The sequence below is a fragment of the Meriones unguiculatus genome, chromosome 7 (assembly GCF_030254825.1).
Source record: "Meriones unguiculatus strain TT.TT164.6M chromosome 7, Bangor_MerUng_6.1, whole genome shotgun sequence".
NCBI classification, from domain to species: Eukaryota; Metazoa; Chordata; class Mammalia; order Rodentia; family Muridae; genus Meriones; species Meriones unguiculatus.
In genome coordinates this window covers 106478190-106501703 of record NC_083355.1, presented here as the reverse complement: position 1 = coordinate 106501703, position 23514 = coordinate 106478190, and the positions used below count along the sequence as shown (strand labels likewise).

The 23514-nt window shown below is 47.6% G+C and overlaps 1 protein-coding gene and 1 long non-coding RNA gene across 5 annotated transcripts in view; one reads left to right on the top strand and one right to left on the bottom strand.

The window, feature by feature from the left end:
- Dglucy (D-glutamate cyclase) overlaps positions 1-12410 on the bottom strand; it is an 82046-nt gene extending 69636 nt beyond the window's left edge. For 2 of the 3 annotated variants that reach the window (XM_021653214.2, XM_060388052.1), the window contains exon 1: positions 12180-12410. The gene's annotated coding sequence lies outside the window, so the exon portion shown is untranslated. Of the gene's footprint in view, positions 1-8523; positions 8634-12179 lie in introns of those variants that run through there. The other variant, XM_060388050.1, reaches the window with a different exon arrangement.
- Positions 12411-16309: 3899 nt separating this feature from the next.
- Positions 16310-23514, top strand: LOC132655289 (uncharacterized). 2 transcript variants are annotated; one of them, XR_009593058.1, is made up of 4 exons: positions 16310-18457; positions 18558-18651; positions 20066-20432; positions 21711-23514. It is a non-coding gene; the product is annotated as an uncharacterized LOC132655289 (long non-coding RNA). The 2 variants fall into 2 exon arrangements; XR_009593057.1 differs by having other exon boundaries at positions 20066-23514.

The window sequence follows — 23514 nt, the reverse complement described above, 5'->3', positions numbered from 1 at the left end:
CATAGTGATTAAGACTGAACAATACAGCCCCCCAGCACTCAACAGCAACAGGTGAGTAACCCAGTGGGCAGGGAGATCTTTCTCCAAAGGAGATGTACAAATGAGCAGCCATCTAGGGGAAGAGGCTGACAGTCTAAAACAGTGCTTCTCAATCTTCTCAATGCTGGGACCCTTTAATAGAGTTCCTCATGTGGTGACCTCCAGCCACAAACTTATTTCCCTTGCTACTTCACAACTGTAATTTTGCTACTGTTTTGCATCGTGATGTAAATATCTGTGTTTCTGAATGGTCTTAGGTGAACCCTGTGAAAGGGCCATTTAACCCTCAAAAGGGTCCTGACCCGCAGGCTGAAAACTGCTTTATAGTATAAAGCATCACAGAGGACAAACCAAACCACAAGGCTCTTACTGGGAATCTATTGCAAAAATAAACAAATTAAAAAAAAAAAGCAAAAGTAGAAGGTAGGAGTTAGCCATGATTTAGAAAAAAAAAAACAAACGCAAACCCTTGAGCACTCCCAACATGAATGTAAAATGGAGGAGCTTCCTTGAAGATTAAATATTAAATGACTCTTGCTGACAAAAGTAAACAGTGACCATGTATCCAGCAAGTCCATTTCAGGTATGTGCCTCAAAGGATGGGGAGCGAGAAATTCACTCCATTTTTATGCACCAACGTTCTTAGCAGCACCATTCACTATGGCAGAAGCCATCCAAATGCATACTGATGGATGACAAATAAACAAATTATGTGTGTGCTTGTGCTGATGTTGCAATACTATCCAGCCTCTAAAAGGAATGAAATTCTTACATATGCTGTAATACAGATATGTCTTGAAGACGTTATGAAATCCACGACAAGTAAAGCCAGATGTAAGACAAATATTGTATGATTTCACTTATATGGCATAACTGAATGAGTTATATTCACAAAGATAGGAAGAATATCAGAGCAGTAGTCCCAGTGGCTGGAAAGGGGGCAGGGCTAAGGAAGAGTTTTAGTCTGAGATGAGGAGAAAGTTCTGGAGGAAGATGGTGGTGGTGGTTGTGAAATAATATAGAGGCCCAATGCCTCTGAACTTTATACTAAGAATGTCTAATATGTTGAATTGTAGGATCAGTAACTGCCAGTTGCAAAGTAGCTGAAATCTCTGCTGTGAAATCTAGTGTTGATACAGAGAGTTAGAAATGTGGAAGATTTCTAAAGAAGAGGAGGAGAAGGAAGAGGAAGAGAAGGAGGAAGAAGATGAGGAAGAGGAAAGGGGAGGAAGAAGAAGAGAAGGAGGAGGAGGAGGAGGAGGAGGAGGTAGCTAGATGCATGGTATGGGCCACTTCTTCAGCCTGTTCTACTGGATAACAACACTCTTGAGGCTGGGAAGATGACCACCAGGCATCTGCCTGAGTCTGACCCCCGTGTCCATGTCAAACAGCTGAGCATGCTGCCAAGTTAGTCATCCCCGAGCGGGGAGGCTGAGACAAGACGATCCCCAGGGCTTCTGGCTGGCCAGCCTAGTCATTGGTGAGTCCCAGGTCCCAAAGAAAGAACCTATTTCAAAACACAATGTGGACTACCTCTAAGGAACCATACCTGAGCTCGAGCTAGCCTACACACACACACACACACACACACACACACACACACACACACACACGTGTGAAAACACTTGTACACACAAACAAAATTAAATTAAAAAAAATAAAAAGACACTCCTCAGTCTCTTTAATCCCAGCTGACCTTCTGGAAGGTGGGTAAAGGGAACCACAGCCACAGGCTTATCTTTCTTTCTCAAGCCGGTTAATCAACTGAACCAGAACTAGGAAATCACATCTCAGGGTTGCAAAAGTCTAACTCCCTGTCCCAGGCTCCCAGTGCAAGCAAAGGTTGGGAGAAGGACAACACAGTGGGGGACAGGACAGAACCCGGAGGCCTTCTTCCCCAGCTGCTCCTACCCCCAGCAGTCCACCAGAGACAAAGGAGGGCCGGCTGGGTCAGCCCCACCCCACCCTTCAGCTCAACATGTCCAGGGCAGAGGCCACGAGGCTGCAGTGTAAAGCAAGGCTGGGGGAGGGCAGACTGCAGGAAACGAACCAGGAGACACAGCAAGGACAGAGTCCAGATTCCAGGGTGTGACTTGCCTAGGTTTCTGGTTCTGCTTGGCAACCTTTGGAGTTCAGAAAATGAATCTTTCTGCCACTGTGTAAGAGAGTCAGCTTGCCTGAGGTACCCCAGTCAAACAACCCACAGTAAAAGATTGTCCAACTACAAGAGGCCAAACTCAGATCTGCAAATAGAGGCTAGAGTTGCTAGCCACCAGAGGGGATGCTCTCTCTCTGATGTCCCCACTGAGAGCAGAGGTAAGGGAAGTCGCCCTAAGAGCACTGTCCAGCATCCTCTGGCTGATGAAGGAACTCATAATCTTCAGCAGACACTAAGTGGCTTCTTGGCACACCTCAGCAACAGAGCACTCCGTGAGAGACAACAGCACGCTCGTTCCTCCTCTCTCCATCACCAAAGGCGACTGGATTTCGTTACAGTCTACTTGTCTCTGTGTTAAACGCTGCATGTATTTGCATTTGTCATCAGTAACTGATGATAGACTGAGAGCAATGTTATACACACCCGAGAAGAACACACCACCTAACTTTGCAGCCTGGACCGTGGTGGGTAGTGCAATTCCAAAACGGTTTAGCTAGAAAAGGTGGGTGCTGGGCAGTAAAGGAGTGGTACTTGGGAGCCACCTATTTCTTCCTGTACGGTAGTGGGTTGACTTGTGGCTCGCCCCAAAGATACATCTAAGCCTGAGTCCTTGGTACTGTGAACAGGACCTTCTGGGCAAAATGGATGATTGTAGATACAGTTACATCAAGACTCTTGAGATTACTGTGGGTCATCTAAATGGCCCGAAGTCTAATGGCAACATCTCTAAAGAAAGAGTTGACAAAGAATAGTAGATAGCTTGTAAGGGGCGCTCTGTGAAGAAGGACAGGTGGGAGTGAGGCCCTAAGCCAGGACAGCAAGGATAGCCTGGGGCCACCAGATCTAAGCCCAGCCAGGAGAGCGTGTTCCAGAAGCCTGCAGAGGGTACATGATTCCGCCGACGCTCAGATGTAGAGCTCCCGCCTTCCAGAACTTCCAGCTAGCACACTTCTGGTGTTTGTAGTGTGACATGGGACGAATGGCAGCCCAAGGAGGCTGATAAATGTCCAAAGAGTTTAAAATATCATATTACATTTATTTGTTTGTTTTATGCGTGGATGTGCATGTGTGCATATGCCACAGCACATGTGTGGAAGTCTGAGCACAACTTTCAGGGGTTGGCTTCTCTCCCCCAACCATGTGTGTTCTCCTGGAATTCAGACTCAGGGCGTTAGGCTTGGTCGCAGTCATCTTTGCCTGCTGAGCAACCTTGCCAACCCTCCTCAGCAGCTTTGAACACTGTTCTTCCCATCCCTGGAGGGGTGTTATTTCAGCCTGTATTTCAGACCCAGGTGATCAATCCAAATAACCATTCCTCATGAATACTATGTACGCGCCAGTACTAGGGATCGAACCTGGGGCTTCCTGCACACCAAGCAAGTGCTCTACCGCCAAGCTGTACCCTTAGTGCCGGGACTACATTGTTAAGCGATGGTCATGTGACCCATGGGGTCACTCTGTCTATTGCTGCAGGGAAACAATAGTCCATGCTTTGACATTGTTTTCTGTAAGGACACTGTGAGCAGGGGCTGCCGGGGGGTCATTTCTGTTACTATGGTGACCCGAGAAATAAGCTGAGAAGTAGCTGATCTGAGAAAGAAGCCAACAGGGAAAGAAAAACAAGCTGGAAAGGGAAAGCATCCCCCCACTCCACAAACAGGTCTGCCTAGAGATGTATAACTCCCCCTTACTGGCTTAAGTCACATTGAGACAGAAACGCTGCCATTTCAGAGAGCAGATCCAGCCGTAACTACACTGCAAGCCTAATAACTAAAAACAACCTTCTCCTGATGATGAAAGTGTCTATGCAGCACGGGGCATTGTTCCTGACCAGCCATGCAACAGTCAGAGCAAGGTAGAGGCAACCCCTTTGTGAGGCCTGTGCAAGTAGCCCCAGAAGCCCCAGTGGCCCCACAGCTGAGGAAAGCCACACCATCCCAGAGCAAGCCTAACGCTTACCAAGTAACTGCCCCACAGAGGACCTAGCCTGTTCTCCCAGCCCCAAGTCCTGCTGACTGTCAGCCCCAAAGGCAATGATGCCGTGAATGAGGGATCCCAGAGAGGAGAGACAGCATGAGGAGATGGTGCTCTTAGCTGGCTGTCTAGTTCTCCAGGCACCATAGTTAAAGCCAAGCGTTGCTGTGTTTGAAAGTCAGGAACAACTAAGTGTGGCGGCTCCCTGCACTTTGAGAGGCAGAGGCAGGAGGATTAGGAGCTCAATGTCATCCACAGCTACAAAGCAAGTTCTAGGCCACATGGACAGCAGGAGACCCCGCTCAAAAGAACCCCAAAATGAAACAAAACAACAATGTTGGAAATGTGCTGAAGAGTTGTCACAGTGTCACACAGTGGGCTCTTTGACAGTGACAAGATTCTGAAAAAGTACCATTTATTTCTCTCCCACTCATAAGGCAAACTCCACATGTGTGCATGGGCTGCAAATAGGAACCTAAAAAGTAGAGTGAGATGAACATCAGCTCTGAGCAAGGAGGCAGGGGATGGAGGATCAACAGTGTTTGAGGCCACCCTGGGCTACATAGGCATTCTCTCTCTCTCTCTCTCTCTCTCTCTCTCTCTCTCTCTCTCTCTCTCAGACAGAGAGGGTTAACTGGTTATGGTATCAGGGAGGTGGTGCATAACTTGGGTTTTGATAGACTTTAGCACTAGGAGATAGGTTGGCATCCCAAGTGATGGGCATCTCCATCGGTGGTGATGAGGCCTGGGACGGCAGATGAAACTGATCAGAGGGTCACAAGCTAAATTAAAGAAATGTGGACTTTATTGGTGCCATGCTTTGGATCTAAAATGCCTCCCATCGATTCCTGTATTTTTTTTTTTTAATATCTGATGCCATCTTTAGGAGATAGGGTCTGGATGGAAAATGGATCTCTAGAAGTAGGTAGGCCTTTGAAGGTCCGATCTATCTCTAGTTTTAGTCTAGCCTTCTGTTTCCCGATTGCCACCATTATGAGATTAGTTGCCTTGCTCTCCCACCTACACACGGACTGAGCTGTTGCTGCCACCATTCCTCTCCTACCACGATGGACTGGAATTCCCTGAAACCATGAGTTCACATAAACCTTCCCCCTTGAGTTGTTTCTATCAGGCATTTCATCACATCAAGGAGGAAAGTATCTAAAACCATTGGCAGAACTTTGGGCACAGAGGAGCAAGAGGATGTTGTGAGCAATGGTACAGCCACTACTTGGATTAAAAGTGAAGAAGGTCCCTGAGGACCCTTACCAGAGTTGCATGACTTTTCCAAAGCAAGCAGGCCTTTCCCAATGGCAGAAGAATGAGAGGAATCAAGGGTTTCAAGGCATTGGAAAAGGTAGACTCAGCAGATATGAGACCTGATGGAATTCAAAGACACAAGGAGAAAGAGGAATCCACCATGATGGCTAGATTTCTTTTTCCTGAAATGGGCACCAGGCAAACTTTAACACTCATGAAAAGAAAAGAGTTGTTTTGTCTTGTTTGAGACAGGGTTTTTCTATGTAGTCCAGCTGTCCTGAAACTAACTATGTAGACCACGCTGGCCTTGAACCAGGAGATCTGCCTGCCTCTGCCTCTGAAGTGCTGGAATTAAAGGTGTGCGTCACCACCACCTGGTGAAAAGAAAGGTTTTAAGAAAGGGAAACCTTGAGGAAAATGAAGGTAAGTCTGGCTTTCATAAGCTAAGCAGGAGGAACCATGTGACATCCTTGTGCAGAGGTCCATTGCATTGAACAGCAGATTCCAGGGAGGTGATCCGCACAGAGGAGGGAATGCTGGAAACCGTCAGCTCTCCTCATGTGGCAGAAGACATCAGAGGACAGAGCAGAGGTCAAGAAGGGCAGTGGATAGGACACAGAGACTCCTGGGCCACTGGGTGAGACAAAGAGGAATCTGATGGAAAATGTCTATCAAGATAGAGTAGAAGCCTCCAGAGTAGTGGCACTGTGAGACACAGGGACAAGATGTGTGACCATGCCTAGTCCCAGAAAGATACAATCAGGTCAAAGAACAGCTTCAAGTAAACTGGAGTATGGCTCTGTTTAACGCCTTTAGCGCAGGCGGGTGGTTCAGGGAAACAGACTGATGGGAATGGGCGATAGAGGGCTGAGTGGGAAAGCAGGGTACACAGACAGTGTAGACCATTCCTTCAAGAAGTCTGGCTGTGAAGGAGAATGAGAGAAGCCCAAGAGTAATGTTAGACAGCAGACAGGGAAGTGGATGGATTAGACAGCAAGGAATGCACTGCTAGAACATAGGCTCAAGATGAGAGAGAGAGAGAGAGAGAGAGAGAGAGAGAGAGAGAGAGAGAGGGAGGGAGGGAGGAAAGGAAGGAGGGAGGGAGAGAGGGAGGGATGGAAGGAGGTTCCAGGAGAGATAGGGGAGCCCTGGGCAGGACCACACCTCTCTCTGGCATGGGAAACATAAGAGGAGAAGGAGAGGAGTTGAAGTGATTGTCAGGGTGGGCTTTGTTACCGCAAATTTCCTACAGCTTAAGTGTTGTTCAGGTATATCAATGGTCAGGATCTATTCTGTGCCAGTGATGATGAGGTTTGAGAAAGGGTTGAGGACAAAACAACAATCAGGAGGTGTATCAATGCCTAGGGACAGGGAACTATCTAGGGATGACTGGAAAGGTTTCTAGGCAGCCTTAGGGACCAGGTCTGTTTTTTTGTTTGGTTTTTCGAGACAAGGTTTCTCTGCATAGCCTTGGCTGTCCTGGACTTTCTTTGTAGGCCAGGCTGGCCTCAAACTCACAGAGATCCGCCTGCCTCTGCCTTCCTGAGTGCTGGAATTACAGGTGTGTGCCACTGTGCCCGGAGGGACCAGGACTGTTATACTTCAAAGAATACGTGATGAACCAAATTCCTCCAGCATAGTTAGCACCCCTGGGAAGGGGCAGGGAAGAGGTGTTCCAGATGTGGGGCTCAACTGGATAGGTTTGGAGGGAAGGGTCAAGTAGACAAAAGTGGTTAGAGGGGGCTGCAGGACAGAGAAGAAAACTGATCACCACAGCCCTCCCCATTCGGTTAACGGTTATCACTGGTTCAGGTGCTTAGCTGAGAGGCTGTGGTCATTCTGTATGTAAGATAGAGTCCATCTTCAACAAAGAAAGTGACTAGCTCCAGACGGGGTAATATGGAAAGAGCTGGGATGCAAAGGATCAAACAGACCTACTTAAATTCAGCCCTACTATTTTCTTTCTGAGATTAGCTTTTTTTTTCCTAAAAATTCTGAAAAATTCATGATCTGTAGGGCTTATCAGGATGAAGTGAGAAGATTAATGTATACATTTCCACAAAACCCTATTAGGTCTCAGGCTTATGATTCAGTTCCTTGACTTACACGTTTAGTAGGTGTCTGGGGCATAGCAGGCACTCAGTAGATATGTTTCCCTCTTTCTGTGTTGGTGTTATTCATCAGAGCACATTCTCTGGCCCTGAGCTAAGTGCAACTGAGATGCTGATATTCATTTCCCGTCTTAGTTCTGTACAACAGTAAGAACAGAACACAGATACATTTATCCCTCCACATCCTTTCACCGAGTCAAGTTAAGCTACTTCTAGACTTACTGAAATCTGGGTAAATATGGAGAGTGAGCTCTCGAATGACAAAGGATCAGGCCCTGGGTACTGCCCATCCCACCGCCAGACAAGTGAGCTGGTATGAATTAGCTTTCTGTTACTGTAACAAATACCTGAGATAAATTAATGTTAAAAGAAGAAAGGTTCCCCTTTCGCCTCCGTCCTACTCCCTCTCTGGCCAGAGTGCAAATGGTATGCAGGGCCAGTGTCCCACAGTCTGTAACCCCCACTACATTTTCCACAATAGGTGCTGACTAAAGGGCTATGTGATAGACTGATTCTTTCCAAAGATAGTTCTTATTTCAAGCTCACTGAATTATTTATCATTTCTCAATATCAGTTTTAGAAAATGCAGTTTCAAAATTATATATTTACAAGAAATAAAAAAAAAGAAGAATGTGGGGCTGGAGAGATGGCTCAGAGGTTAAGAGCACTGGTTGTTCTTCCAAAGGTCCTGAGTTCAATTCCCAGCAACCACATGGTGGCTCACAACCATCTATGATGAGATCTGGTATTCTCTTTTGGCGTGCAGGCGAAATGCTGTATAAATAATAAATAAATAAATAAGCCTTTTTAAAAATAAAAAGAAGAATGATTTATTTTGGCTCACAGTTTCAAATAGGTTGCTTTTGGGCCTGAGAGAGGCAGAAAATCATGTCACGAGTACATGACAGAGGAAGCACTCATGTCACAGCAGAGAGGGAACAAACAGACAAAAAGAGAGGAATGGTAAGATGCAAAGGTTACCTTCAAAAGGATGCCTTCATTAGGTCCCCATTAGGCTCCCACCTCTTCAAGCTTCCATCACCTCCCAAGAGCATCACGAGCCCATGACCAAGCCATTAACACATGGACCATTGCGGGATACATCTATAAACCAGAGCACCTAGCTTGTTGAATCTCACAGAGAATCCCCGGTGCAGTGGGGAGAAGATCCCTTCCCCAACAGAGACAAAGATGGATCCCCAGGCTACAGGAGGATACCCTGTATTCAATCACCAAAGACCCAAGACACAGAGGGCAGTATCTCTCAAGGGAAGGCGTTAAACGATCCAGAAAAAACAAGCACACTTCAAACAGAGCCCAGTGCCGCTGTTGCTGGCATGTCTGGGAACAGAGGGCTCAGGCTGAACAACTGTGGACAATCTGACCAGCAGACAGAAGGTACTCTCACAGCTGCTGGAGGTGTTTGCCTCAAATACCAGAGCCAAGAGCTGTCCCCAGGTGTTCTAAAGGAGAGCCTGAGGGTCAAACAGGCCTCCAGCCGGCAAGAAGTAAAGTCCGGATGGGGTACCAGTTTCAAATTCATGCTCAAGGGACACATGTATGGGGACATGGAGCAGAGACCACCAACTGTTCTCAATTTCCACTCTCTTTCTCTTTCTTTTAGAAGAAGAACCCTAAGATTGCTCGGGCATCTCTAATAGGTACAGCTGGAGTTGACTGTCCTCAGATTCTTCTGTGTTGACGCGCTCAGGTGCTGGCCAATGGATTACGAGTGAAAGGACAGCTCGTCCTCTGAATTATAGCACTCAGGAGGCTGTCCAGCCCCTGTTCCCTCCCCCCTTCCTACAGGCAGGAATAGCAGGAAGAAAGAGTGAGTGAACTTTGACTCAGAAGAACAGGGAGCCAGAGTGTGGGAGAAACATGGGCCCCTGGGTGGCCCTGTTCACCACCCACCTCTTAGCTGAAACGAATCATCTTCTATTCCTCGGAGAAAACCCATTTTAAGAGCTTTCAGTTACAGCTTAGCCCATGCCCGGCTAAATACTTTCCCCAAAGTACTGATAAAGTTAGAGCTCAGCAGTACTTACTGAAAGCTTGCCCCGTGCCAGGAATCGCTCTAAATACTTTACATGTGCTATCTCATTTAGTCCACACCTACCTCCTAGATGGGGCTTTGGTGACGTTTTTGCAGAACAGGAGACACCATACTCTAAGTGATGACTCACTGCTCCTGGGCGACCAAATGTGCAGCCTGAGCCACGTAATCTGAAATGAGGTGGTATCCTCATTCACTGTTTTCCGGAGCACCTCTTTGTACAGTTCCACGCAATCAGAAAGACATGGTTCAGAACTAGCAAGACGATTCCACAGGACAAGGCACTTGCCAAGCAAGCCTGACAACTTGGTTTCATCTCCAAAACACAGAGGTGGAAGGAGAGACCAACCCAGCAACGTTGTCCTCTGACCTCCACAGGGCACTGTAACACATTCATGCACGCATACAGCAATTTAAATTAAAGAAAAAATTAAGAAGTCACGGTTCAGCTTTCCAGAGACCTGTACCTGAATGCTAATCCTGGAACTGCAAGTCTTTTAGTGTCTCCACAAGTCAGTTTCCTTCAAGAGAGCATGTGAGAAAAACCAAACTCCTGGCCTCATGGGAGGATAAGATAGATTTACGAATGTCGAAGAAAAGCTTTGAAAGCTATGAAGCGAGCCCCAAGTGATAAGCTGCCTTAAGGAAGGCTGGAAAATCCTTCAAACCCAAATAACAAAATGCACTTTTTTTTTTAATGCAAATAACATCCAGCAATTTGGCAGATATCCTAGAAAGGCTGCAAAATCTGTTAAGGAAGGGGGTATGTTTGGCTTTGTACATCTGTCATCCTTAACTGAAGAAGGGAGATTTAGCTGAAATTAACTGCAAGAGTTCAGACCCATGCACCCGGCGTTTGCTTGCATGTGCATACACACACACACACACACACACACACACACACACACAGGCACACCGAGGTTCTCAATAGAAAAAAGAAATCCTTATTAGAAAGACCAGGAACAGCATCAGTCTGTCATATCCATAGATGGGAACTTGCCAGTTGCAGAAATAGGTGTGCCACAGGAGTTCAAAGATCTCCAGTTCAAGTGATCTGGGGACTTCAGGAACCCTGCTGGGGCAGACCTTCCGGCTATGCCTGCAAAATTCCCCAATTTTCCTTGTTTGCCTAGTCCAGGGCCACCAGCCACCTTCCTGGAATTCAGTCCCCAAGCCAGAAGGAAACAGTTGACTTTTTAGAGTTGTTACGATGTGGACGGATATTGAAGGCTTGGTTCTCAGTGAAGCAGTGTTCAGGGACCTTTGGGAGGGGATTGCATTGTGCGGACCCTAACCTCATCACTCGGCTTTTGAGAGGTGGTGGAAACCACAGAAAGTAGGGCCTCTCTGGAGGAAGCTGGTAATTGGGGGGTGTGCTAGGGAGGGCTATTTTATCTTTAACCCCGTCCTCTCTTTCTTTCTTTGTTTCCTGGCTGCTGTGAGTTGAGCCCCTTTCCTATACCAAACACTTCAGCCATGCTGAAAGGTCCTGAGAATGGCCAGGCCAAAGGGCTATAGACTGAATGAAACCTTTGAAATCATAAGCCCAAATACACTTTTCCTTCTTAACATTATTTATCTCAAAGTATTTTGGAGAGATAACACAAACATTGTTCATCGTCAGTATGAACAAGTCCGTTTAGCTTTCAGTTAATTCGGTCCTGATTGTCTTTCTGCCTTTATCCTTCTAGTGCAGGCTACTTTCTTTGTGCTTCTTGCTCCTGGATTGAAATCCCCTTTGACAGAGCTTAACTACTTTGAAGGTACAATTCTCCTTCCCTCTCCCCTCTGCCAATCAATGCCAACACACAGCTTCCGGCAAGCAGAGCCTGCACTTGCTTCCCTTCCCAGCGAATGGATGGTTTTTCCACTCATGCTCACAGAGTCAGGTAGATGACTGCCACAGTGACTGCACAGACGAGAAGACAGCAGAGAGGCTGGGTATGTAGGGACGGGACTTCCTAGCCACAGGGCTCTCTCTGCCTTCCTCGCGGGCCAGCACAGGGGACAGAAGCACAGAAGCTGCCGCAGTCACCTGTGTCTCGCCAGCCTGGACTCCCCCAGTGGGGACTGAAGCAAGCTGACTCTCAGCGTGAGTTTGCCTCATCTGCACTCCTCATTCCTCAAAAGCAGAGAGAGAGGTTCCTCTGAGATCTGTGCTTACCTGGCCAGCAACCCTAGGTCTGCGCTGGTCTAGACTGTCCTCCCCTCATGCCACCCCGAAGTCACTGTCATTAGCTTCATTCCCTCCTCTCTGGCAGGCTGTGGCCCAAAGTTGACAGACACCCAAATCCAATGATCTCAGTTTCCCCTTCTTTGCTCTCAGGTACTCTTGGGGTTCCCAAGGACAGGAAGATGCCTTGAAAGGCCACCTCAGCGGGGAGGTGTCGTGAGTTGAGACTTTTCAAAGGAAGGCCTCGATGGATTTCAGGAGACAGCCTATTAGTTGGTTTTGGCCTGCAGCCCCCTGGAGCAGCTTCCTCCAGCCCTTGGGCTCCCCGGGTAGGGTGTGGTGTGGTGGGGTGGGGTGTGTGGATGTTGCCTAAGGCAGAGAACTATGCCATGTTCCGTGCTGACTTACTGTTGGTTTGAGACGTCTGGACTAGAGTGACACACAATTCTTTGCCTTGTTTCCTCAGCCTTGCAGAACGAGCCTCCTTCTGAAAGGCATAAAGGTCCCTTTTCTTCAGCTCACAGGAGCTTCTGGGGAGGCCTGCCGCCACCGCCACTGGCTTGTTCTGTCCAGCTCAGGCTCGGGTCTCCATGCCTGGGCCAGTCGCAGGCACCGGGAGCTGCAGCCAATGCTCTCAAGGCCTAGACTGGGGTGGTGGCTTCCGTGGCAGGATGCCAATGTTGGTTCTTAAAGCCACAGAGCTGCTGGTGGCCGTTCCCTTTACAGGAGTTTATCTTCCCCGGGGACTAGGGAGGCGTAATGCAAGGACACGGCCACCGTTATCCACGGGAATGAAAAATCCTGATGTAGAAGGGTGCCAGCCCCAGACATTTCAATGCCACGGACCTAGGAGCACACTCTGTGCCCAGAGGAGTTTCACAGCCATCCTGTTTGATTCCAGCATGAAGCCAGATTCTGGGCTTGCCATCTGCGCCGTCCAAATGTCAGGCTGCACTGGGTCATTTGGGGTACAGGTGGAAATGCAGGTACCGCTCTGGGAGTGGGGTTCCTCACGGATCATGGCTGCTGGCCCTGGGGCTGTGCTGGCTTGGGCAGGGCTGGGATGTGAAGTGGGTAAGTTGCTCTCCCACATTCAGTGTCCTGCTCACTCGTCTGAGGCTTAGCCGGTAATAGGAGCACAGTGTGAGGCCAGTCTCCAGCACTCAGAAAATGCTTGAGTAACACTGGCGGGGCCTGTGATTTTTGTCTTTTTTCTTTCTGAATGCCCACTGTGAAAAAGAGCAGGTTCTGCTTTCTCCTGCTTCAAAGCTATCAGGACTTCCCCTCAGACCCAGCATTACTCCCAATCATACAAGGGTCTAAAGCAGATGGTGCCAGCCCGCCCCTGCGGCTTTGCCTTCCCTATCTCTCCTGAGCCTTAGACCCACCCATGGACAGCACAGATCACACACTTGAGCACACTGCAAGTCCTTTAGGTGCCAGACTTGGCCTGTCCCTGGGTCACTGTTGCAACTCTTTTTCTTGGTCTGGTTAACATCCTCCTCTCCTGGAGAAATTGGCACAGGTGTGCCTCACCCCTCGTCACGTTAAAACATTGAGAAAGCACCATCTGAACCTCCGCCCCATACCCAGACTCCCACAGGATACTGAATCGGCTGGCACCTTGATCTTAGCCTTCCCAGGCTCAAGAATGGTGAGAAATCAATTTCTGCTGTTCACAAGTGGTCCAGCTTGTGGTATTTTGTTATAGCAGCTGGAATAAACAAAGACAAGGGCATTGTGCTGAGTGAGATAAGGCGGAGTCTGTAATTCTACCCGTCATGAGGTGCCCAGATCAGGCAAAGCCACTGAGGCAGAAAGTAAGCCAGTAGAGAACACGGGGTGGATGAGGAAAACATGGAGTCACCATTTGATAGATACAGAGCTTCAGTTTGGGGTGATGAAAGGTTTGAGAAATGGATAGCTGTGACAGTTGTAAAATACTACGAATGTACCTAATGCCACTGAATGGAACACTTGCAGCAGTTAAGCTGCCATCACAAGGAAACATTTCATCAGATACTTAAACTGTAAGAATACTCCCAACCTGTACTCCTCAGGAGAAGACAATTTGCAGAAAGTAAATATCCAGGGCCTGAGGCATGCCCTTTCTTTCTTTTTTTCTTTTTCTTTCTTTCTTTCTTTCTTTCTTTCTTTCTTTCTTTCTTTCTCTCTCTCTCTCTCTCTCTCTCTCTCTCTTTTGAGGCTTAATGATGAGATTTGAAACTTCAGAAAGTAAAACTGTGTGGTTGACCAGAGATGCAAAAAATGCCAAATATTTACAGCTGGATTCTTTGGTGGATGTGATGTAGGCAAAAGTGCTAAGGGAGAGAAATATCTCAACATTCAATAACACAGTGCACTCTTCAAGAAGAGCAGTTGCCTACGTCAGAAGGATGTGGAGGCACCAACAGCGTTGTTTGGAAGTCGCCTTGCAAAAAATGAAATAGCACTGAAATCTGGCAACAACTGCATGCCCACTATTTAACAGTTAGTGACTAGAAGGGTTCAATGGGAGGAAGAAATAAGAATTCAAGACTTCCTTTTCTCAAATTTATTGGACAGGAAGCTTCTTAGAAGTGGTCATCTCTTTTTCTCCCTCCAAATTCCTATGTTGAGACACCAATCTTCAATGCAATGGAACTTGGGGAAGTAGTTAGGGCCGGGTGAGGTCATGAGGGTGGGCCTCTTCTCTGCCATATGAACACCACCACCACCAATCCCAGCCTTCTGCCCACTATATAATCTATCCGAACTTCCTCTGTCTCAGGCTTTTCCCAAGCAGCCCTCTATACCCCTGATGACGTGCAGGCCTGGGGCCAAAGCAGGGCTTCCTGTACTTGCTCCTCAACCTTCCTGCTTTCCCAGTGCCTGACGGCACCTGCCAGCCGCTCTGCCCCACACGCTAGGCTCACTTTCCTCTGGGACTTGTAGAAAGGCTAAGCAGCTTGTCCTCAGTCTTGGGAATACGATGGCTTTTGAGACTCTTCTGATGTCAGAGACAAGGAGATAATGGTTCCTGCTGAAACAGGATCCATGCGGCGGGAGTATATGTGTTTGCACAAGTGAGCCTCTATGCAAGGAACCCAGGGTTTGCCATTTTCAAAAGTTCACTTCTTAGCCACAAATAATGCCACCGTCACAGTAGCACTTCCTGTTTTTCACAAATTAGTCATAGTAAAAACAGAAGGAGGCAAGAGGCTGGCAGTTACTGAGTCCGTTTGGCTGCGGGGAATGCTGAATTCTGCATAGTGTGGGGCAGGCAGAGACCTGAGGAAGGCAGGGGTAGCCAGCTTCCTTCTGTGTCTGCTTCTGGCCCAGTGCCTCAGGCTCAGCCTGCTTAATGCGTTTCCTGACTGCCCTTTGCTCTCTGCTCTCTTTTCCTATCTCTCCACTGCTTCCATACCAATCATCCCCCAATGGTGTTTTGCTTATATAATTTATTTGCTCAAGATCCTTCAATGGCCTTTGTACTGACCACGAAGTCAAGTCTTTAGACTCAGCCAGTCCTTCCTCCAGGGACCATGCCTGCACGAGCTCTGCTTCACAGGGCCAAGGCTAGGGTGACCCTCATATAAAATTTAAGAGGGCACCAAACAGTCAGCAACCATACATAATAACACTAAGTTTTAAAAAGTCAAAGTTCATACGCAAAGCTCAATGGTGACAGACCCAATAACAAAATTTTTAATTATGGACAGAGGTGTCTCCACATTTGCATGTCTGTTCCTTTCATCAACCCTCCTGGCTGGACCAGCCTGGACTTCCATCTCAGATGGTATCAACTCATCTCAAAAAACTCTCCCCATGGCTCTGCTCACACAGACCTTTCTGTCTCTTGGCTCCATTCGTTTCATAAACCTTTCTTGCCATCAACTCCTGTCTAAGTTTTTAGTTCATGTTGCCCTTTGAGGGCTTTCCCACTCCTTTGGAAGTAGCAGAATAGATGATTAGCTTACTTGAAGCCCTGGGGTTGATTCCCAGCACTGCAAGGGAGAAAAAAGAAAAAAGGAAAGAAAGGGAGGAAGGAAGAAGAAAGGAAGGAAGGAAGGAAGGGAGGGAGGGAGGGAGGGAGGGAGGGAGGGAGGGAGGGAGGGAGAGAGAGAGAAAGAAAGAAAGAAAGAAAGAAAGAAAGAAAGAAAGAAAGAAAGAAAGAAAGAAAGAAAGAAAAGATTCTAAAAATAGCAGATGTCTTTTGGGGCTGGGTACATAGCTCATGGGTGGAATGCTTGCTTAGCATGCATGAAACCTTGGATTTGATTCCCACCACCACATAAACTGTGTCTGATGGTGCACACATATAATCCTAGTACCAGGGAGGTAGACGCAGGAGGATCAGAAGTTCAAGGTCATCCTTTGCTACCCAGTGAGCTTGAGGTCAGGATTGGGCTATATGGGATCTTGTCTCAAAATAAGTGGACAGACAGTATCATATGTGTACTTCCTGACCACGTCCTGCCTGGCCTCCCTGTGTGAAATCCCTCTGGGGTCTCTGTCTCCCTGACCCCAAAGAGACCTCTCTTGTCCTGTATCAGTTTCTGGTAGCACTTACCACCAACAGATGTGCATTTCTGTTTCTTTCTCTCTAGCCCATCTCTCTAATAGGAACCTGAGCTTCCAGAGCAAGGCTTATCATCTGTGTTTTCATGGCTGAGTTCCAGAGCCCGCAACAGGGCCTGATGTGTGACATCGACAAAGGAAACTGTTGTCAAATGGATTTTTTTTTTTCAAGCCAATTCTTAGGTACGCTCTCAATCTAGAAAGGGCAAACGAAGGACCAGGGAGATGGCTCATCAAGTACAGGCACCACCACCAAGCCTGACAACCTGGGTCTAATTCCAGGATACCACATAACAGAAGGAGAGAATCTGACCTCTGCATATGTAGCCTGGCACCTGTGCGCACACACACACACACACACACACAGACACACACACACACACACACACACACACATGCAAATAAATAAATAAAATTGATCTAGTTTAAAAATAAAAATGTTCCTGGTGAGTACAAAATGATCCATATGCCCAAAGGTATGTGATTACTTAGGCTGTCGAAGGAAGCAGTTTTGTGTGTTTGTTTTGTGTTTTGAGACATGGTCTCACTGTGTAGTCCTTGGCCGGCCTGCACTTCACTATGTAGGTGAGGCCGGCCTTCGCCTTCTGCTTCATGAATGCTGGTCTGCAAGGGGTATGCCACCACAAACCTTTTGGTTTTGTTTTCGCCAAACATTTTGTTTTGGTTGGATGTAAAAATATGAAAACTGATGCTGTGGACACCTGTGACCAGTGAGTGCCACTGTTCACTTTGAATTTTTGTTTTGTTTTCTTTCTTTCTTTCCTTTCTTCCTTTTAAAAAATCTTTTGTGAGTGTGTGCATGTATGTACGTGTGTGTTACTATGTGGGGTTGGGAGCACAGAGGACGGATCCTTGAGTGTCATTCCTTAGCTGTCCCTCCTCCTTATTTATAAAGACAGGGTCTCTCAACTAGGTGAAACATGTTTGTAATCTTAGCACTTGGGAAGCAGAGGCAGGGGGATCTCTGTGAGCTCCAGGCCAGCTTGACTCACACAGCAAGTTTTAGGCCAGCTAGCTCTACAGAGTGAAAACATGTCTCAAAAAACAAAAACAAAAGAAAGACAGGATCTCTCACTGGCTTAGAACTCAGCATTTGGGCCAGACTGGCTGGCCAGTAAGCTCCAGGGATCAGTCTGTCTCTGCCTCTTCAGTGCCGAGAGACACGTGGCACACCCAGCTTTTTATGTGGGTCTTGGAGAGCCAAACTTAGGTTCTTCTGCTTGCATAGTAAGCATGTTACTGAAAAACCATCTTCCCAGCTCCTTATTTTGTTGTTTTTAGATAGTCTGTTGAAATATAACTCTTATAACCATACAATTCACACATTGATGGTTTGGGAGTTTTCACAGTTACAACTTGCAACTGTCGATCTGGGCTGAACCAAAATTTTCTTTAGTCTATGTAGCCAAAGAAATGCAAATTCAGAGGCTGGGGAGATGGCTCAGTGGGTAAAGTATCTGCTGTGTGGGCGTGAGGATTGAGTTTAGATGTCCAGAAATCACATCTTTAAAAAAGAACATCAAACTGGGGCAGAGGTGTGCCCTTGTTAAGCGAGTGTGGAGAAGCAGAAACAGGAGAATTTCTTTCCAGCCAGATCAGCCAGTCAGTGAAGTCCAGGTTCTAGGAGATCCTGACTCAAAAAATAAGGTCAAGAGATCGGGGAAGCTATCCAGTGTTGACCTCCGCCTCCATGTGTCTACACACAAACACACACATACACACAAACACACAAACTCACACACCAGAGAGAGAGACAGAGAAAGAGGGAGAGGGAGAGAGATAGAGAGAGAGCTCAGAGAGACAGAGAGACATTAAAGAAGTTGCAAGACAAATAGTCCTAGGTGTACAGAGAGGGAAATTGAGAGAAGTGAGGGAAGGTGAGCCCAAGGGAAGACGCCAACAGCTTGGAGTCAGCTCACAGCTTCCTCCGGTGCCGTCTCTGAGTGCCTAAAGAGCTGTCCACAGGGAGGAGTTACAACCTGCCTTTGAAGGAAGAAGGAGAAAATCTCACATCTTTGCAAACCTCCGCCAGCAGAAGGCTCTCTGCTTCTTGTCTTCAGGGCAGTAATCTTTGCGAGAGGCTTGCAGTTTCTTTCACTTTTCAGGTAAAAAGTAAAAAGATAGCTAGCTTTGTTGTCATAAAAATAACAGAGAACATGAAGTAAGCATGTGATTTATTTGGAGTCTGTCATTCGGTTACTGCAGGTGTTTGCAGTAAGAGCCACCACATCCCCAGTCCGCTGAAGAAGAAACTGAGGCTGCTAAGTAACAGGAAGAAATTGGTACTACGAACACACAGGTGGGAAGCTGAGAGCTGGGACTCAGGCCAAACAGGCTGGTTCCTCATGCAGCATGAAAACGGTAAAAGTCATTCCTTAGGAAGAGGAAGAACTCAGAAAAGACAGCTACCCCAGGACTGAGTCTGAGAGGGGAGAAATGTGTAAAGGAATAAAAGAAGAGAGACAAAGTGAGGGAGAGGGAGAGAGAGAGGGAGAGAGAGAGAGGGAGAGGATGCACTTGATGAGCACAGAAAATTATTCCTCAGACTTGGCATCCAGGAAGTTCCCACTAAGCTTGGCAAGACTACATCTGGTTCCTCAACGATGGCACCATACTGAGCTGTGCATCCAGATCATTCTGTACTGTAGGATGCTCTGCCCACTAGATGTCAGAAAAAAAAATGCAGATATTGCCAGACAGACAGACAACAGGATGTCAATTCCTGGGATAGACAGCATGGAATGAGCATCTGACCACAAGTTCAGAGCTCCGGCTTTGGAAGCAGTCGATATCCCTACCATACCCCTACTCCAGGGACCAAGAAGAGAGGCCTGCGCTTGACAATGTAGGATGCTGTGCATATTTGGCAGTGATGAGAAGAGAGAGTTCCCATCTGTTGCTTTTATTTTCCAAGCCAGGCATGTAACATGGTCATCCCCGGAGCTGGGCAGGAGCCTGGGGATGAGGAAGAAGGAGGCAGGGAGGGAAGGGAGGCAGCAAGGAAAGCTGAGATGGGAAGAGTAGGATGCCTAGGAGGTGCTGAGAGCCATTTGCTGTCTGGAGCTGGGGATTTAAGATGAAGCCAGCCTGTGCTGCATAGGTTTTTTTTTTTTTTTTTTTTTTTTTTTTTTTACATCACTTCATCTGTGTGGGAACAACATTGATCACATGGGCGAAGCTTTGGGAACTGACAGTGGCTTTCCCAGGTAGCCTGCAGGAGTAGTTCTCCAGCACGGAGTGGGCCTGCTCTGGCCAGAGAGATACCTGAGTACCTATTCGGTCAAGAAGCAGGAGCTGACCTGTCATCCCTAGGATCAGAACACAAGCCCTTCCCCAACCCCTAAATCCCCACTTCTACTCTCTGTTGGGGAGTGACTCCCACTGTACTCCACTAAGGTGGCACAGGAGGCTGCTGGCTTTCTAGAGAGGGAGGCCCCTGCTTCTCTGCAAGTGGTGCCCACCTCCCACCCAATGGCAACGCTATAATCTAGATCTGCAATGGCTTCTGAAGCCAATATGTTAAATATCTGATCCCAGACTGCCAGGATTGGGACTTAGTAGAAGTGTTAAACAGCAGGGCCTGGAAAGAGGTCTTTAGGCCATTAGGCATATACCCTCCAAGAGGCTGTGGGGACCCTGCTGTCTTCCATGGGCGCTCTGTTCCATGTCTCGCGTCTTCTGTACCGTAAAGGGACCTCTTTACTCTTCCACAGGTTCCCCACTGTGCTGGTTGTCTTGTCACAGCACCAACTGACCCTGGGCTGAACCTCTAAAACTGAGTCAAAAGAAATCTTCTCACCTTATAGGTGAAGGTCTCAGGTGTTTAGCACAGTATCAGAAAGCTGACTCCTAAGTCCCCTTCCCTTGGGTGGCTGCGCCCAGTCCTGGAGGGAGGGGAGTGCAAGTGAACAAAGACCCCGGGAAGAATCAACATGCAGAATTCTAGTCATGGCCATCTGTTTGCTCACCGTCACATGGGCGCGATGGACACGGACCAAAGACAACTCCACGAGAGGCATTTTTAAATTGGCCTCAAACCCTTTCTGGAATCCATGTATCTTCTCCCTCATGGCTTTAATGGTAAGAGAATTCCAGAAGCCTGTAAGTAACACTGTTTACGCTGTTTGAATCAGAAAGTCACAGGTGGAAAACAATTTGACTCAACGTAAATAGCTTGAGGAGGTAGCTGTAAGCTCAAGGTATAGCATTTGGAACTTCCCCCAGCTAAGTGCAAAGGTCACCAGGAACGTGGGCTTTCACCAGGGTGGTGGCTAGCCAGATAAAGACAGGTAGCCCGAATCACACAGGGATGCTCAAAGGAGGTGAAACAAGCCGGGTATGTAAAGACAAAGACTATTCCACTTTTGTCTGAAATAGTCCACTTCCCCATCCACAGACTCCAAGACTGGCATGCTGATTGCGAAGGGACTGAGGTGAGGAAAGGGAGCATTTATTTACTGATGTCCATAAAGTTTGAGTCAAGGAAGTGAAGAAGGTTCTGAGCTGCTCTACAGCCCCATACCTATGGCCAACAGCACTTTGTGGGCACTAGAAAATGTGTTAAGAGGGTAAAGTTCATTACATGTGCTCTACCAAATAAAAATCAAAATTTGAAGTAAGAGGTAAGTAGAGTGAAGAGAAGGAGGCAGGGGTGGATGAAGGAAAGAGGGAGAAAGGGAAGAAAGGAGGAAAGAGAGGCAAGAAAGAAGGAGGAAGAGAAAGAAGAATAAAGGAAGTGAGGAGGAAGGGAAAAAGAGAGGGAGAAGGAAGCAATGGAGGATGGGGAGAGGGAGAGAGGGAGAAGCTGGAAGGGAAAGAAAAGAAACAGAAAGTATTTGTACGCTGCAGCTTGTTAGAACCCACCTCCAGGGCCCCACTCTGAGGGGCCTACACTCAGTAGACCTACACTAAGGCCCACATTTGCATTTCTAAGCCCCCTGCACCCTCTGCTCCTGCCTGTGATGCTGGTCTGAGGCCTCCTCCCTAACCAAGTGCTCTTTGGCAAAAGCAGCAGGTGAAAGTGTCAGAGTCAAGTCTGAACCCTGGCCCCCTTGAGTGAGGCTAAGTTGGCAAGTTCAGGGCCTGCTCATTTATGCCTGGGTGACTGTCACACTGCACACCTTGACAAGCTGTTTAGAAAGAAAGAAAGAAATCATGTCAAGTCCAAGGCCTTGAGCGGGCACTCTGTAAAAACAAACAAACGAAAACCACAGGATGCTATTCTTGTCCCTGTCCTGAGGCATCTCCACAACTCATGGCTGTTTGGATCAACATTCAAGACAAGCATCAGCATGGCTCAGGAGTCATGAGGAGGTTACTGAATTGGTTACCTCCCCACCCTCTCTTCCTCCTCTTCAGAACATCCAGGCACCGAAATAGGCCTCAACACCCACCGAGGCACTGCCAGGGATGACATTTCCGAGCGGAGGAGAGAACTGATCACTTTCAAATTTGATATTATTTTTGAGTACTTTAAAATCTGGGTCAGGATGAAACCTGAACTTGTGCTTACAGCCTGCTACAGCTGGAAGGAAACTTTGAAACCATCTAGTTTTCTCATCAAAGGTGAGGAAACGGGGGCCCAGAGAGGGGCAGCAACTTACAGAAGGAGGCACAGCAAACTGCATGACAAGTGCAGGTCTGGCAGTAGCGAGTTCTGCCTGGACGCTAGATGGTGTGCTGGCTGGATGTGTCAGCTGGACAGAAGCTCTAGTCCTTAGAGAGAAGAGAGCCTCCCTAAGATCAAGCTCTAGGCAAGCCTCTAGGGCATTTTCTTAATTGGTGACAGATGGCAGCGGTGGGGAATGGGGAGGGAGCAGCCCGTGGTGGGTGGAGCCATCCCTGGGCTGGTGGTCCCGGGCTCTTTAAGAAAGCAGGCTGAGCAAGCCATGGGGAGCAAGCCAGTAAGCAGCGCTCCTCCATGGCCTCTGCTGATGCTCCTGCCTCCAGGTTCCTGCCCTGTTTGAGTTCCTGTCCTGATCTCCTTCAATGAGGGACTGTGATGTGGAAGTGGAACAAACCCTTTCTTTCCTAAATTGCTTTTGGTCATGGAAACCTGGATCAGTGGGAAGCGCCATAGTTTCTAAGTATGCTGAGTCCCCAAATTAAGGTACTAAATCTATTTCCCTAGAAGAACAGATCAACATCAGGATTTGCAGAGGCTTGCAGTTTAAGAGATTTGCAGGAGGGTGAGGTGGGCACTGTAGACACAGTCCAAGGTCCAGTGAGTTCTAAGCACATGTATACATTGAAAACTGAGCTATGCCATCCAGCACAGGAGGACTTTTTTTTTTCACCAATGAACAGCATTTATTAAAAGCAATGGCTCCATACCATGTCACTTCCCTTCTTAATTTGTTTTTCTTTTCTGGTGGGTCAGGAACCCGGCCATTTTTTCCCCCTAATTCTTCTACTTCCTGACTCAGGCAGGCCCTTCCTTTCCCTCCCTGTCTTCTTTCATTCTCTAACACTTTACCCCAAATCAGAAAGTGCTTGCTTCATGCCCAGGGCAGATAAACAAACTAAAGGCAGGTCTATGTTCTCTTTTTTTTTGTTTTGTTTTGTTTTGTTTTGTTTTGTTTTGTTTTGTTTTGTTTTGTTTGGTGGTTTTTCTTTCTACCATTAGCCAATGTTTATGGAAGCCAACAACTTCGAAGCACCTAGGAACTGCTTCTGTGCTTACAGAAAGCCCCTTTCAGCAAGCGTGTTGTGTGTGCCCACGTTCTCTGGAACCCCGGGCAATGCCAGTGATTCAGCGAAGAACGAGACTGACACAGTCCCTGCCATTGGGGTGCTCACGCTGGCTTCTGAGAGATGGCCGAACCCTCGGGAGAGTCTCAGCACCTGCAGCAGGAGCCCGGATGTGCCAGCTCACACAAGCCTGTAGAAGTCTGCCACGAATTTTGGGGGGGAGGGGCGCACGGGGGGGATACCTTTCCAAGCTGGTGATTAACAGAGTCAGTATTAGAAATTAAGCCACATGAAAAGAAATGATATTAAAAACGGTGGATGTTCTTTTACTTGTGTGTATATGTGTGGGTGTGCATTCATGTGTGTTTGCATGTCCAGATATGTATGGGTAAACGCGTGGGCATGAGGGTCAGGTGTCTCCCCTACTCTTCCTTTTTTAATTGTTGCAGAAAGATCTTATCCTGAACCCAGA